Source organism: Enhydra lutris, unplaced genomic scaffold, assembly GCF_002288905.1.
Source record: "Enhydra lutris kenyoni isolate GAN:26980312 unplaced genomic scaffold, ASM228890v2 scaffoldscaffold29, whole genome shotgun sequence".
In the NCBI taxonomy this organism is placed as follows: domain Eukaryota; kingdom Metazoa; phylum Chordata; class Mammalia; order Carnivora; family Mustelidae; genus Enhydra; species Enhydra lutris.
The window spans coordinates 3,477,764-3,491,488 of record NW_019154113.1 but is presented as its reverse complement, the minus strand read 5'-3'; the positions used below and the strand labels follow the sequence as shown (position 1 = coordinate 3,491,488).

The 13,725-nt window shown below is 37.7% G+C and overlaps 1 pseudogene; it reads right to left on the bottom strand.

Annotated features, from left to right (window-relative positions):
* Positions 1-2,321: 2,321 nt before the first annotated feature.
* On the bottom strand, positions 2,322-3,743 carry LOC111152544 (annotated as a pseudogene).
* Positions 3,744-13,725: the final 9,982 nt, after the last annotated feature.

Here is a 13,725-nt window from a genome sequence, read left to right as displayed (position 1 = left end):
TGACTTTATTCATATGTAGAATTTAAGAAACAAAACAGATGAACATAGAGAATAGCAAAATAAATAAATAGATAAATAAATAGGTAAATAAATAAAAGACAGAAGCAAACTGTAAGAAACTTTTTTTTAAAAGATTATTTATTTATTTGACAGACAGAGATCACAGGTAGGTAGAGAGGCAGGTAGAGAGAGAGGAAGGGAAGCAGGCTTCCTGCTGAGCAGAGAGCCGGATGTGGGGCTTGATCCCAGAACCCTGGGATCATGACCTGAGCCGAAGACAGAGGCTTTAACCCACTGAGCCACCCAGGTGCCCCAGAAACTTTTTTTTTTTTTAAGATTTTATTTATTTATTTGTCAGAGAGAGAGAGAGGGAGAGAGAGCAAGCACAGGCAGACAGAATGGCAGGCAGAGGCAGAGGGAGAAGCAGGCTCCCTGATGAGCAAGGAGCCCGATGTGGGACTCGATCCCAGGACACTGGGATCATGACCTGAGCCGAAGGCAGCTGCTTAACCAACTGAGCCACCCAGGCATCCCCAGAAACTCTTAATAATAGAGAACAAACTGAGGGTTGATGGAAGGGAGGTGAGCAGGGGATAGGCTTGATGGGTGATGGGTATTAAGGAGGACACTTGTTGTAATGAGCACTGGATATTGTATGTAAGTGATGAATCACTAAATTCTACTCCTGAAATCAAAATTATACTATATGTTAACTAGGATTTAAATAAAAATTTGAAAAATATTTTAAAAATGATGATAATAAAAATAAACATGAATCCAATGATGTTTAAATATCACACTATTCACCACCAAAGAGTTCAATGCAAAATAGATGCTGTTGATATTTTACATTCAGTTTCTCTTTTCTTTTATTCTCAGGCAAATATTTTCTTTTAAGGCCAATGCTTTACCTGTTCCTCGTAAAGACATTTAATTCATTGTTATTGCATATGCATGTTATTGCATATTATTTACATTATCATTTATGACTGATCGTAAGTACTTAGCTATTATCTTTCTAAAATTTTAGCTTAGGAATCATTATTATATTTATTAATGCAAAATACTCTTAATTTTTATTTATTTATTCATTCATTCTTTTTTTAGAGATTTATTTATTTGACAGAGAGAGAGAGACAGAGAGAAAAAGAACACAAGCAGGGGGAGTGAGAGAGGAAGAAGCAGGTCTGCTGCTGAGAAGAGAGCCTGATGTGGGGTTCAAACCCAGGACCCTGGGTCATGACCTGAGCCAAAGGCAGATGCCCATCAACTGAGCCACCGAGGCGCCCCAGAATACTCTCAATTTTTAAAATGTCATTATTTCTAATGCTGATTTAAAAAAAAAGATTTATGTATTTATTCAAGAGAGAGAGTGTATGAGTTGGGGGAGGAGCAGAGGGAGTGGAGAAGCAGACACCTCGCTGAGTATGGCCCTCATGAGGGACTCAATTCCAAGACCCTGAGATCACCACGTAAGCCAAAACCAAGAGTTGGGTGCTTAACTGACTGATCTACCCAGGCACTCCACTTAGACTGTTTTTAAGTATTTGTCCTACTGAGTGTGTAGCGGATTAAAAAAAAAAAAAAAAAAAAAAAAACAACCACAAAACTTCCATTTCCTATGTTGATGAGGTCTATGTAGCTCATTATTGTACCAGATAGTAAAACCTCCAGGGTTAATCCTCATCGTCTTTGAGAATTTTTATAGAGGTCAATTGTACCACACTTATATTCATAGATTATTTTGCCCAGCTGCTCAGTCAGAAGTCATGTCACTCAAAGAAACCAGAATCTAAATTCATGTCTGTCTTTAACTGATACGGATAATTTTTTAACTTGTTTTTAACAAGTGATCTTCCAAGGCATATGGAAAAGGGATAGAAAACTTTAGCAGGGTTCCTAAAGTATTGACAACCAACCAGTGCCCTGTAAATACTTCTATTTTGGCAATGGCCCACAAAGTTAACTCCTAGAGAACTTAGTCTAATCCAATAAAATGACTCAAAAAACTAGACTATATAATTTTGAGAGAAAATACAGAAATTAAGATAATACCTGTTTGTATCACTTGCAAAATGTCTGTCTACTAAAATGGCTGCAGACTGTAAGGTACATACTTTTTATTTTTTTTAGTATTTTCTTATCATTATGTTCAGTTGCAGCAAATGCCACCCATGTATGTATGACTCTCAAATCAAGAGTCAAACAAAATGTACCCTTGATTCTAATCATTATTTGAACTTAATAATCTGTAAATTATATCATGAGTTGTCATCCCTCTTCCACTACCAGAACATGCTCTGTAACATGGTGATTCTAAGTCATGACCCTGAAATCAACCAGGTACAACCATATTTTGTGCACAATGCAGGTGCCATATATGGTGATTCTAAAACCATATATGGTGATTCCAAAAGAAGCACAATGTCACATACACATTGTTAGGTTCTCCAAACCTCCCAAGAGAGCTATTTTTCTTTAAATGTTCAAGTCTTTCATCCTATCTGCGTGAACAAATCCTGGTGCAACTATATTCACTGTAATTTTCTTTCTTGTTAGCAAGAGTATGAGAAATTCCAAAGAATCTTCCTCTACTGGCACCATACAGACTGGCCAGAATTGCCTTTTAAGCCAATAATGCATCCTACAGTAACAATAGACCCTCTCTGGTGTTGAATCATAGTCTTCCTGGCAGCTTTCCAAGTCAGCATGGAACCCAAGAGATTAGTATTTGCTGAGATATTGTACCTTCAGGTTTTTTTTTTTCTTACTAAAAGGCTATTCCTGTTAAATCCAGCTGCACTTACCAAGAGATAAGTGACCTAAATTTTTCTCCATCTCTTCAAATGTATTTTGAGCCTTACGTTCCTTGGCAGCATCACAGCTAAATGTCAAATGATCTCCACCAAGATCATGTCATCAGAGCCAGTGGCTTTGGCCACTTCCAGACTTCTGGGGATGATGGCAATCAGTAGACTTTCTGGGGGCATTAATTCGGCTACTGCCATGCCAGTGCTCTTGGGGCCTCCCCAAAACAGAGCAGACTGCCCATCTTGGACCTAAGAGTCACAAACTCAGGAGAAAGAAGTCTAGGAGTGGTAGCTCTTTTCCATATCCCCTCAGCTTTTAAACCACCACAACTGAAATGAAAAATAGCCAGAGTGCCACAAAGAAGTACCTTCCTCCTCCTGCTGCCCCAATTTAAAGTTGTTGAGAGTTCCGCTGGTACCTCTACTTTTCCTGGAAACTGTGGTGGGTAGGAGCAATAAGATTTTGATTAAACGAGAGAACCTTACCAAGTTCCTTCATGACTGTCCCAGTACCTTTAACACTAGGGAGTAGAGATAGTATCCCCCAGGTGGGAAAAAACATTGTCTAACAATTCGTGTAGATATATCTTTTCTTGCCATGGCTTTTCTGTTTGAGAAGACTTTACCATCCAGAGAGTTTATAAGCCATTCCAAGCAATATTCATAGTCTTGTGACTTGGGTAACTGGATGTAGCCTATCTTTATGTGTCTGAAACTCCTCTGGGACATGGCTCAGACCCATTTGTATCCCACCTTCACAGTCGTTGTTGTTGTTGTTTTCTGGGTTATGATGGTACAAATTAAGCATAAGCCCTCCACATCTCTAGCTACCAAGAAGAAATTTCCCCCATAAACTCTTATTCATGGTGGAAGCAGTGTTATTACATTTTGGTCAAACTTCACCTCATTTTTTGGGTGCAACCAAAGGGCCATCTTAGCTGCATTAGGACCTATTGAAATTGACAGAACAACTTGATTTTAGCAAGTGTTTCTTTTTTTCCTGAACCTGATGCTAATATCCTATATCTGAAACAGATTTGATCTATAAATATATTCATTTTCTTACAAATAAGTCCTATCATAATAATAAATCATAAATAAGTCCAATTGTAATCATAAATCATAAATAAGTCCTATCATAATCATAAATCATAAATAAGTCTTATCAACAAGGACAAAAGTGCCACTTATTTTGTTTAATGATCTACCAGCGCATTCCCTTCCCCTTCTTTATCATTACTCTCACTACGTGCCTTAACTTGTACCTTTCGACACCTGCTCTTGTCAAGGTTATTAGTTCCATCACTTGGGCTGACCCAGCCGTGGGTGGAAGGTTATCCTCTTACAGTTTTATGTAGTCTCTGCCAAACCTCAATAGTATCGACGTTGATCATTTAAAAAGAACATTTGCGGGATGCCTGGGTGGCTCAGTTGGTTGGACGACTGCCTTCGGCTCAGGTCATGATCCTGGAGTCCCGGGATCGAGTCCCGCCCGCATCGGGCTCCCAGCTCCATGGGGAGTCTGCTTCTCACTCTGACCTTCTCCTCGCTCATGCTCTCTCTCACTGTCTCTCTCTCAAATAAATTAAAAAAAAATAAAAATCTTTAAAAAAACATTTGCTCCACATTCCCTAGGGAAACAACAACTTGACCTTCCTCTTGGACACTCAATTTTACAGTTGCTGTCATAGAGTCATGAGGCTCTCCTTCATCAAGTGGTGGAAGCGACACTGCAGGATTGAGATTGTATCAGTGACAGAAGGTCATACAAGAGACCAACAAGAGTGATCAGTCATAGTTAATCTGCCTACTGAGCAATGCTGGATGTTGCTAGCTAGTAGACAGGATTGAACAGCATCCACAAGCTGAAATTAGCGGTGTGGCAAGGGTGACATCCACAGAAACATCAACCAGTTTTGCAACCACAGTCATGGCACATAATAAGGAGGAAAACACAGCCATTGAATCTAGAGAAATACCTAGATAGGAAGTGGTATTTCCCATGGCGTCGAGCCAAAGCCTCCATCACATTGGTACCCTCCTGCCACCCTTTCTTGTTGTTTGTTTCAACACAAGGAAATGTGTTGAAAGGACATAAAGTGATTATTTATTTATTTATTTATTTTTGTATTCTGGTAGACCTGGGATTGGGGTCACCTACAATTTAGATTTTGAAATGACAAAGCCTATTACAGCTTCTCACGTAAATTCAGGTCACCTGTTTTTGGTAATTTCTTGAAGGATTCCAGTTAGTCTGAAAAAGTTGGGAACCCATTGCCTGTAATACCTCTTAAGTTCTGCTAATCCTATCAAGTCCCATCTGGTTGTTGGGTTTGGATGTTGCTGGATCTGTGTAATTCGATTTTGGGGTAGAGTACGCTCTTTGATGGAGAGGTCACCTCCTAACTAATGTACTATCTCTTGGCAAAATTGTAACTTTTCCTTCAGGCTTTACCATATTCAGCCACACGCTCTTCCAAGAAGTAGATGGAATCCTTGTTTTCTAGAAGAGGTAAATATGAGGTAAGGTCTCTTGTATTGAATGAAATCTTAACTTTTTAAGAGTGTTGCCTTTTTAAATTTATTATTTAAAGGCTGGAAGGAAAATTAAGGTGCCTGTGTGAATCTCCAAGGCATTATGGACCAAAAATATTGTTAGTTATTCCAAATAAAGGAAAACTAAACAATCTTTATTTACAAAAATGCCAATGAAGGTGAGTGAGGCCAGGACAATGACTATTTACTTATAAATAGTGGAACTGGAGAGAGAAGAACATTAGCATTATGGACTTCTGGAAACCTAGGAATAACTCCATGCATGGCTCTTTGGTCTTGCACAGACTGATATCCCTTTCTAGCAGGTTTGTAAGGAGGCTGTGCTTAGACTTGTACAAGGAATTTGTTGTGGTTGTTCTGTTCTATGGCTGGTTTATTCCTTGAATAACTTCTGATTTCAGAGGATATTAAAATGGCATATACAGTGACCTAGAAGGATCTACCTGTCCCCCTCATAGTCCTTCCATCAATAAAGCTTTTGCTCATAAATTGTCATGTGCCAGTTGGAGTAAGGGATCTAAAGTTCCAAGAGTCATTGCCTAGGCCAGTTGAAGAAAGTCAAGTGCAGAAATAATATGCTGTGAAATTGTGTTTCTGGAGATTTTTTATTTTCCAAGAACAGTCTTTCTGGTGCACACTTAATCTGACAGCCACATTTATATAAAAGGCTTTTGCCAGGTAGTTGACAGGCATGGAAGCACAAAGGATAATCAGTCTTGTTCTACTGTTGGTCCTAATGTGGTAGTCAAAGGTTCAATATGTGTAGAAAAGTGACTCGGAGTGACTGTTGTTTTATTGCAGTGGGGCTCAGGATAGAAAGGGGAGCCCTTGTGTCAACTAGGAATTAGCCTTTTTGTCTCTTTTATGTTTACACATGTGGTAGGCAGGGTCCTAATAATGCCTTCCTAGCCCCAGGAGTCCTCTCAGTGGCTATTCAATCAGACATTAATCTAGGCACTGCCAAGAAGGGATTTTGAAGTTGTAATGAAAGTTCTGGGTCAGGTGACATTAAGATTCAGAAATTCTCTCTGTGCATCTAGTCTATTCATGAGTCCTTAAAAGCAGAGGACTTTTTCCATCTGAGAGGAGGAAGGTAGACTAGGAAGGCAAAAAGGAAAGTCAGAGAAATTCCAAGAATGAGAAGGAACCCAGGTGCCCTTGTGGGTGGGAAGGAGAGGTCACATGTGAAGGAATGTGGCAGCCCCTGGTCCCTGGCCCCTGGCTGACAACCAGACCAGAAACCAGGACCTCAGTTTCCCACCACTGCATGGAGCTGAATTCTGTCAACTTTCCGAATAAGCTCCGAAGTAGATTCTTTTCCTGAGTCTTCAGCTAAAAACCTAGTCCGGCTATCAACATGGTTTCGGCCTTGTGAGATCCTGACAGAGAGCCCAGTTGAGCCAACTGCCTTCTGACCTACAGAATTCTGGAACAGTAAATGGATGTTGTTTTAAGCTGCTAAGTTTTTAGGCATCAAAAGGAAATTAACACAATAATTTCTTTTTCTGAAAGAGGAAATGGGGAGCATAGCTCTGCAGTTTTATGGCCTTTGCAACTGAGTCCCTGGACCTCTATTGGGTGCAATTAGCATTTTTGCTTTCAAGATGAGCCTGGTGTGGCAGCGTAAGCCTGATACTTTGCCCCACCTCCACTATGACGTGTCACAGTCAGAAAGAACTGCACATAATTCACACTGAGATAAATTAAAAAAAAAAAAAAAAAGCAGGGTCTCCACATCTTATCCTAGTTCTCCCAAATAAATAAAATATCAAGCACTTCCCAGACAACTATTGGGATGTTTATGAATATGACAATCAGTGAGAAACGTGTGAGCACATTACTGATTTCTCACTAGGAACAGACAATGGTATATGTGGCAGCCTTGGCAATATTGCAAGAGAAGTGTGGGTGTATGTGTGTGTGTGTGTGTGTGTGGTTTTTGTTGTTGTCATTCTTTTAAACACTTGTGCTTTATATTAAACCAGTAAATGCTTCTGAAGTCTGATCCCCTTGTTCTTTGCCCATAAACTTGGCCTTTTCTTTCCCAGACATTTTTGCCTTTGAGTCTTCCTTTGATGCTGGACACATTCTTTTCTTTCAAAGTCCCTGCAGTTGGCAGTATCTCTGTCTATCTTTTTCACTGTTTAAGACTTTATTCTGGGTTAACCGAGAACCAGAATTCTCACATGTCTTATCACCTCTGGGGGTCATGTTTGGTATGAGCTCCCTAGAGGGCCCTGGATTTCTTTCCTTTTCCATATTCTTCATCTCTCTGATAAGTGCTCTCTGATAACACCCTGCTCTATTTTGCAGGTCTTCTAAGGTCAGAGTGCACCCAATTTCATCTTATCAATTCAGCAACTTGGGGACTAAAGGCTACCATGAATTTCCTTAAGTACTGAAATATAATTCATATATGAGACAATCTACCCTTAAATTTAAAATGCATGATTAAAGGTGTGTTAGTATATTCACACAGTTGTGCTTCTATCAGCACAATCCATTTTAGAATGTTTTCATTGTCTCAAAAAGAAACTGCACCCCTTAGCCATTATCCCTCCTGCAGCCCTCAGCAACCACTAACCTACCTTCTATCTATAAAGATTTGCCTATTCTGGACATTTCACATAAACAAAATTGTACATTATGTGGTCCCTTGTGACTGGCTTCTTTTACTTGGTGTTAACATTGTCAAGGTTCATCCATATTGTAACATGTGTAGTACTTAATTTATTCTTCTTGCCAAAAAATTCCATTGTACGAATTTATCACATCTCATTTGTCCACTCAACAGTTGGTAGACATTTAAGTCATTCCACTTTTTGACTATTATAAATGATGCTGCTATGAATATCAGTGTACAAGTATTTGTGTAACCATATGTTTTTATTTCTCTTGGGTATACACCTAGGAGTGGAATTACGGGGTCATACAATAACTATCTAGGGAACTGCCAGACCGTTCTCCAAAGTGCCTGCACTATTTACATCCTTACCAGTAGTGTGTTAGGTTATGAAACTGGGAACTGTGAATCTTCCAACTCTTATCTTTTTCGAGAATTTTTTCATTATTTTGGGTCTCTTGAATTTCCTTAAGAATTTTAGAATCAGTTTGTAATTTCTGAAAATAAGTCAGCTGTGCTTTTCCTAGGTATTGTATTAATTTTACAGATCACTCTGGAGATTGCCATGTTAACAGTATTAAGTCTTTCAATCCATGAACATGGGAAGTCTTTCCATTTTTCTAGATTTTCTTTGATTTCTTTCAACAATGTTTTATAGTTTCCAGAATACAAGTTATGCATTTTTTGGTTAAATGTATCCCTAACTATTTTTTATAACTTTTGATACTCTTATAGATGGAATTGTTTTCCTAATTTCATTTTTGGATTATTCATTGATGGTATATAGAAATACAATTGATTTTTGCATATTGATTTTGAGTCTTGAAACTTTGCTGAACTCATTTATTATTAATTCTAATAGTAATAATATTAATTTTTTTCATGAATTCCTTAGTATTTTCTATATACAAGATCATCATCTATAAATAGTTTCATTTCTTCCTTTTAATTTTGATGCTTTTTATTTCATTTTCTTGCTCAATTTTCTTGGCTAGAACCACAGTACAAGGTTGAATAGAAGTGACAAGAAAAGACGTCTTATCTTATTTCTGATCTTAGAGTGAAAACATTCAGTCTCTTCCCACTTTGTATGCCCTTTATGGGATTTAGGAAGTTCCCTTCTATTCCTAGTTCTTAGACCATTCTCTTTTTTTTTAGACCATGAAAGGGTGTTGGAACTTTCAGAATGCTTTTTCTACATCTATTACCATTATCATATGTTTTGTCATTTATTCTACTAATTAGGTTTATTATAACAATCATTGAATATTAAACCAACATTGCATTTCTGTGATAAATCCTGCTTTCTCATTGTGTGTAATTCTTTCTATACATTGCTTGATTCCATTTACTAGTATTTTGTTGAGGATTTTTGCATGTGTACTCATAAAAGAGAGTGGTCTGTGTTTTCTTTTCTTGTGATAGCTTTGGCTAATACTAACCTCATAGAATGAGTTGGAAAGTATATCCTACTCTTCTATTTTTTGGAGGATGTATGAAAGTTCAGACCCCATTAAATGATAGAGTTCACTAGTAAAACCATCTGGTCCTGGGTTTTTCTCTGTAGGAAGTATTTGCTTTTCTCAATTACTAATTCAGTTTGAAGGAAAGAAATTGAATGTGTGTGTATGTGTGTGTGTGTGTGTGTGTGTATATACATATATATATCAAACTTGACTCAAGGGAAAAATACATATAAAATACATATATATATATATATATGTATATATATATATATATGTATTTTTCCCTTGAGTCAAGTTTGATAGTCTGGGTCTTTCTAGGAATTTTCCATTTCATCTAAGTTATCTAAATTGTTGGTTGCACACAAGTTTTTAATAGTTTTCCCTCACGATTTTTTAAAAATTTATGTACAATGGTAGTAAAGATTTCACTTCTGATTTTAGTAATTCTATTCTTTTTTATTCTGTAGCTAAAGATTGGTCAATTTTGTTTATCTTTTGAAAGAACCAACTTTTGGTTGTATTGATTTTCTCTATAATTTTTCTGTTCTATATTTCATCAAAATTTTCTCTAATTTTTATTCTTTCCTTACTTCTGCTTGCTTTGGGTGATTTTTCTCTTCTTTTCCAGTGTCTTCAGGTGGAAAATTAAGGTTATTGATTTGAGATTCTTTTTCTTTTCTTTTTCTAACATAGGTGTTTACAATTTTAAATTCCCACCAAAGCACTGATATACTTGCACCTTATAAGTATATGCTTGAGTTTTCTCAAGTTTATGCAGCCTGAATTTTATTTATTTTTTATGGTAGTAAAATATTCATAACATTTCTCTTTTTAACCATGTTAAGTGTTATACCCAACTCTTGCATAAATAACTGAAAAGTTAACCTATATCTTACATCTCCAACATTTTCTGAATGGATTGAAATTTGGATTCAATCTCTTTTAACCAAGGTAACTTCATGTATATCCCTGAGCGGTTTCCTATCAATTTCTTTAGCACACTTAAGGCTTTCTAAATACCAAAAGCATTATAATTTGGGGGGTTACAATTGCCTTACTATATAACTGTGGTTTTTTTCCAAAGTAATGACATCATTAGCCATCAGGGAAATTCAAATCAAAACCACATTGAGATACCACCTTACACCAATTAGAATGGCCAAAATTAACAGGACAGGAAACGACAAGTGTTGGAAAGGATGTGGAGAAAGGGGAACCCTCCTACACTGTTGGTGGGAATGCAAGTTGGTGCAGCCACTTTGGAAAACTCTGGAGATTCTCAAAAAAATTAAAAATAGAGTTATCCTATGATCCTGCAGTTGCACTACTGGTCATTTACCCCAAAGATACAGATGTAGTGAAAAGAAGGGCCATATGTATCCCAATGTTCATAGCAGCAATGGCCACAATCGCCAAACTGTGGAAAGACCCGAGATGCTCTTCAACAGACGAATGGATAAAGAAGATATGGTCCATATATACAATGGAATATTACACCTCCATCAGGAAGGATGAATACCCAAGTTTTGTATTAACATGGAGGGGACTGGAGGAGATTATGCTGAGTGAAATAAGTCAAGCAGAGAGAGTCAATTATCATATGGTTTCACTTACTTGTGGAGCATAAGGAATAACATGGAGGACATTAGGAGAAGGAAAAGAAAAGTGATTTGAGGTAAATCAGAGGGGGAGATGAAGCATGAGAGACTGTGGACTCCAAGAAACAAACAGGGTTTTGGAGGGGGGTGTGAGGTTGAATAGGCCTGGTGTTGGGTATTAAGGAGGGCACATACTGCATGGAGCACTGGGTGTGGTACATAAACAATGAGCCTTGGAACACTGAAAAAATAATTTAAAAAAAACCCCCAAACCTCAAAAAACAAAAACAAAGTAATGACAATTAGCCTAATCAGTCAGTGAAGTTAAGGCCCAGAGTATAGGTATCTAATAAGCATGTAAATTATTCAGTAACTTTTTTCCTATCTGTAGTGGGATTTGAAATTCATTTATTATAGCTCTAAATTATACTGTTGTCCAAGGTTTAAATATTACTGCATAAACACTGCTAGCCAGGTGCAATAAAGACTTGACAGGAAACTGATTTATGATATCGTGTGCACTGCAAGTATGATTGCCAGAGAGGAGGAAAAGATTTCTCGGAGTTTGAGTCAGATTTGGGAGGTCCCCTCCACCCACCCACAGAACAAGGGACTTGGTGTGGCATAAGCTATCTTCCTCACAAGAGTTATCGGGGGAGTAGGAGGCAAAGAAGTGAAGTGGGGAGAAATGATGGAGAAGCAGGCTGACAGAGACTTTATGACTTTGGGGGGCTGCTGGGTATGTGGGGGATAGAGAAGTTCCTGATCAACTTTCTCCTTAGTCCTACTAAAGGACCTTTCAGAAAGTCCAATTTGGATCATTTTCAGCATTTATAAATGTTTGCATACCATTAAAAAAATGGCTGTTATATATTTGGCATCTTGTCTTATTTCCAGTGTTCCTCATGGATATAAAATCTTACAAAATCAAATATCCCTCATAATAATCATTATATCACTAAATTGTCCTTGGCAAAAGCCCTCCACTTTACCAAGTCAACAAAAGAATTATTATTACCATGAGTATACATATAAGAACGCAGAGAACCCCAGGGGAAATGCCATTTGTTTTCAGTTTAACAAAGAACCACAACAGAAGGGATTCCTTCTCTAGTCAGAAGGCAGGATGTTTACTGAAGTATATAACACGGTGCTTTCTCAAATGAATGGTCAAGGTGAGTTCAGCATTTCTGTAATCATCAGTCCCTGAGTGGATGTGGAGTGAGGCACAGCTCAACCACAAACTTTTTGCAGAATTTTTAGAACAATACCCAGAGAGACAAAACATAGACAACTGTGATAAGTGTAGTAAATGACAGACTTCCTTTTTAAAGAATTTTTATTTTTTTAAATTTCTTTTCAGTGTTCCAGAATTCATTGTTTATGTACCACACCCAGTGCTCCATGTAATACTTGCTCTCCATAATACCAACCACCAGGCTCACCCTTTTTAAAAAACAATTATTATTTTTATTATGCTATGTTAGCCACCATACAGAAAAGAATGACAGACTTTCTGAGTCAAAAGTGGTTTAGTATTCTGGCCAGCATTGGTTTTTATGAGTTGATGTATATTTGAATGAGAAGATACAGTCAATAATTAGAATACACAAGATCTAGATCTGTGGAGACTCTGCAGACAGAGTTTGGACTGAATGTTCAGTAGCTCAGTTAACTCCTTGTTCTCAGGCCCAGTAATGAACATTTCTTCCAGCGGATAGTTTAGAGATTACAAATTAAATTTAAAAAACTCAACCAGCACTTTGGCATCACACACACACAAATTCATACTATGTCTCATGCGATGAATATTCCTGACCACTGATCAGGACTCCACTGATGACTAAGAAAGAAAGATGTTACTGCTGTTGAGTGACTCACCACCAAAAGCAGCAGATTCTTTGACTATGGGTACACTCCCTGCACTGGGCTTACTGCCACTGCTGATGAGCAGTCCACAATGCAATCTTAGTGGAACCTCAAGGATTGTGAAAGGAAAGAAATGAGCTCCCCAGTGATTGAGAAAATAGAATCTTGGATTTATCTACTTGCCAAGCAATAATATACTCATCCATGGGGACAGCCACTGAGTAGCTCTTTGAAGGAAGACCTTAGGGCCTTTTTTCTAAAAATCAGTTCATTGTGATTATACTAATCAAGAATTAAAGCTTATACCATGCAATAGGTGGCTTGAGTCCATAAGTCCCTACAAAGCTTAAAACACAGTTTCCTCATGTCAGTGGTCAGGAAAGAGTTTTCAGGTCCAGTAAGGGTCTGGCACAGTAGGATTCTTAGACATTTATCAGCATTGGCTGGTTTGAATCACTTGTGGTTGAAATACAGCTTTCCATTTTGACACATTTGAGGCAGATGTGTTTTAATTAATATAATTAATTAATTAATTATGTAAAAAGCATAAATTTAACTTAAAGTGTTCATTTAAAGTGTCCTACTAAGTGATGACCCCTTGCACTGAGGACTATCATGATTTATACTTTTCTCTATGGATGCTTTATTTATTTTTTTTTTTTTTTAAGATTTTATTTATTTATTTGACAGAGATCACAAGTAGACGGAGAGGCAGGCAGAGAGAGAGAGGGAAGCAGGCTTCTCGCCGAGCAGAGAGCCCGATGTGGGACTCGATCCCAGGACCCTGAGATCATGACCTGAGT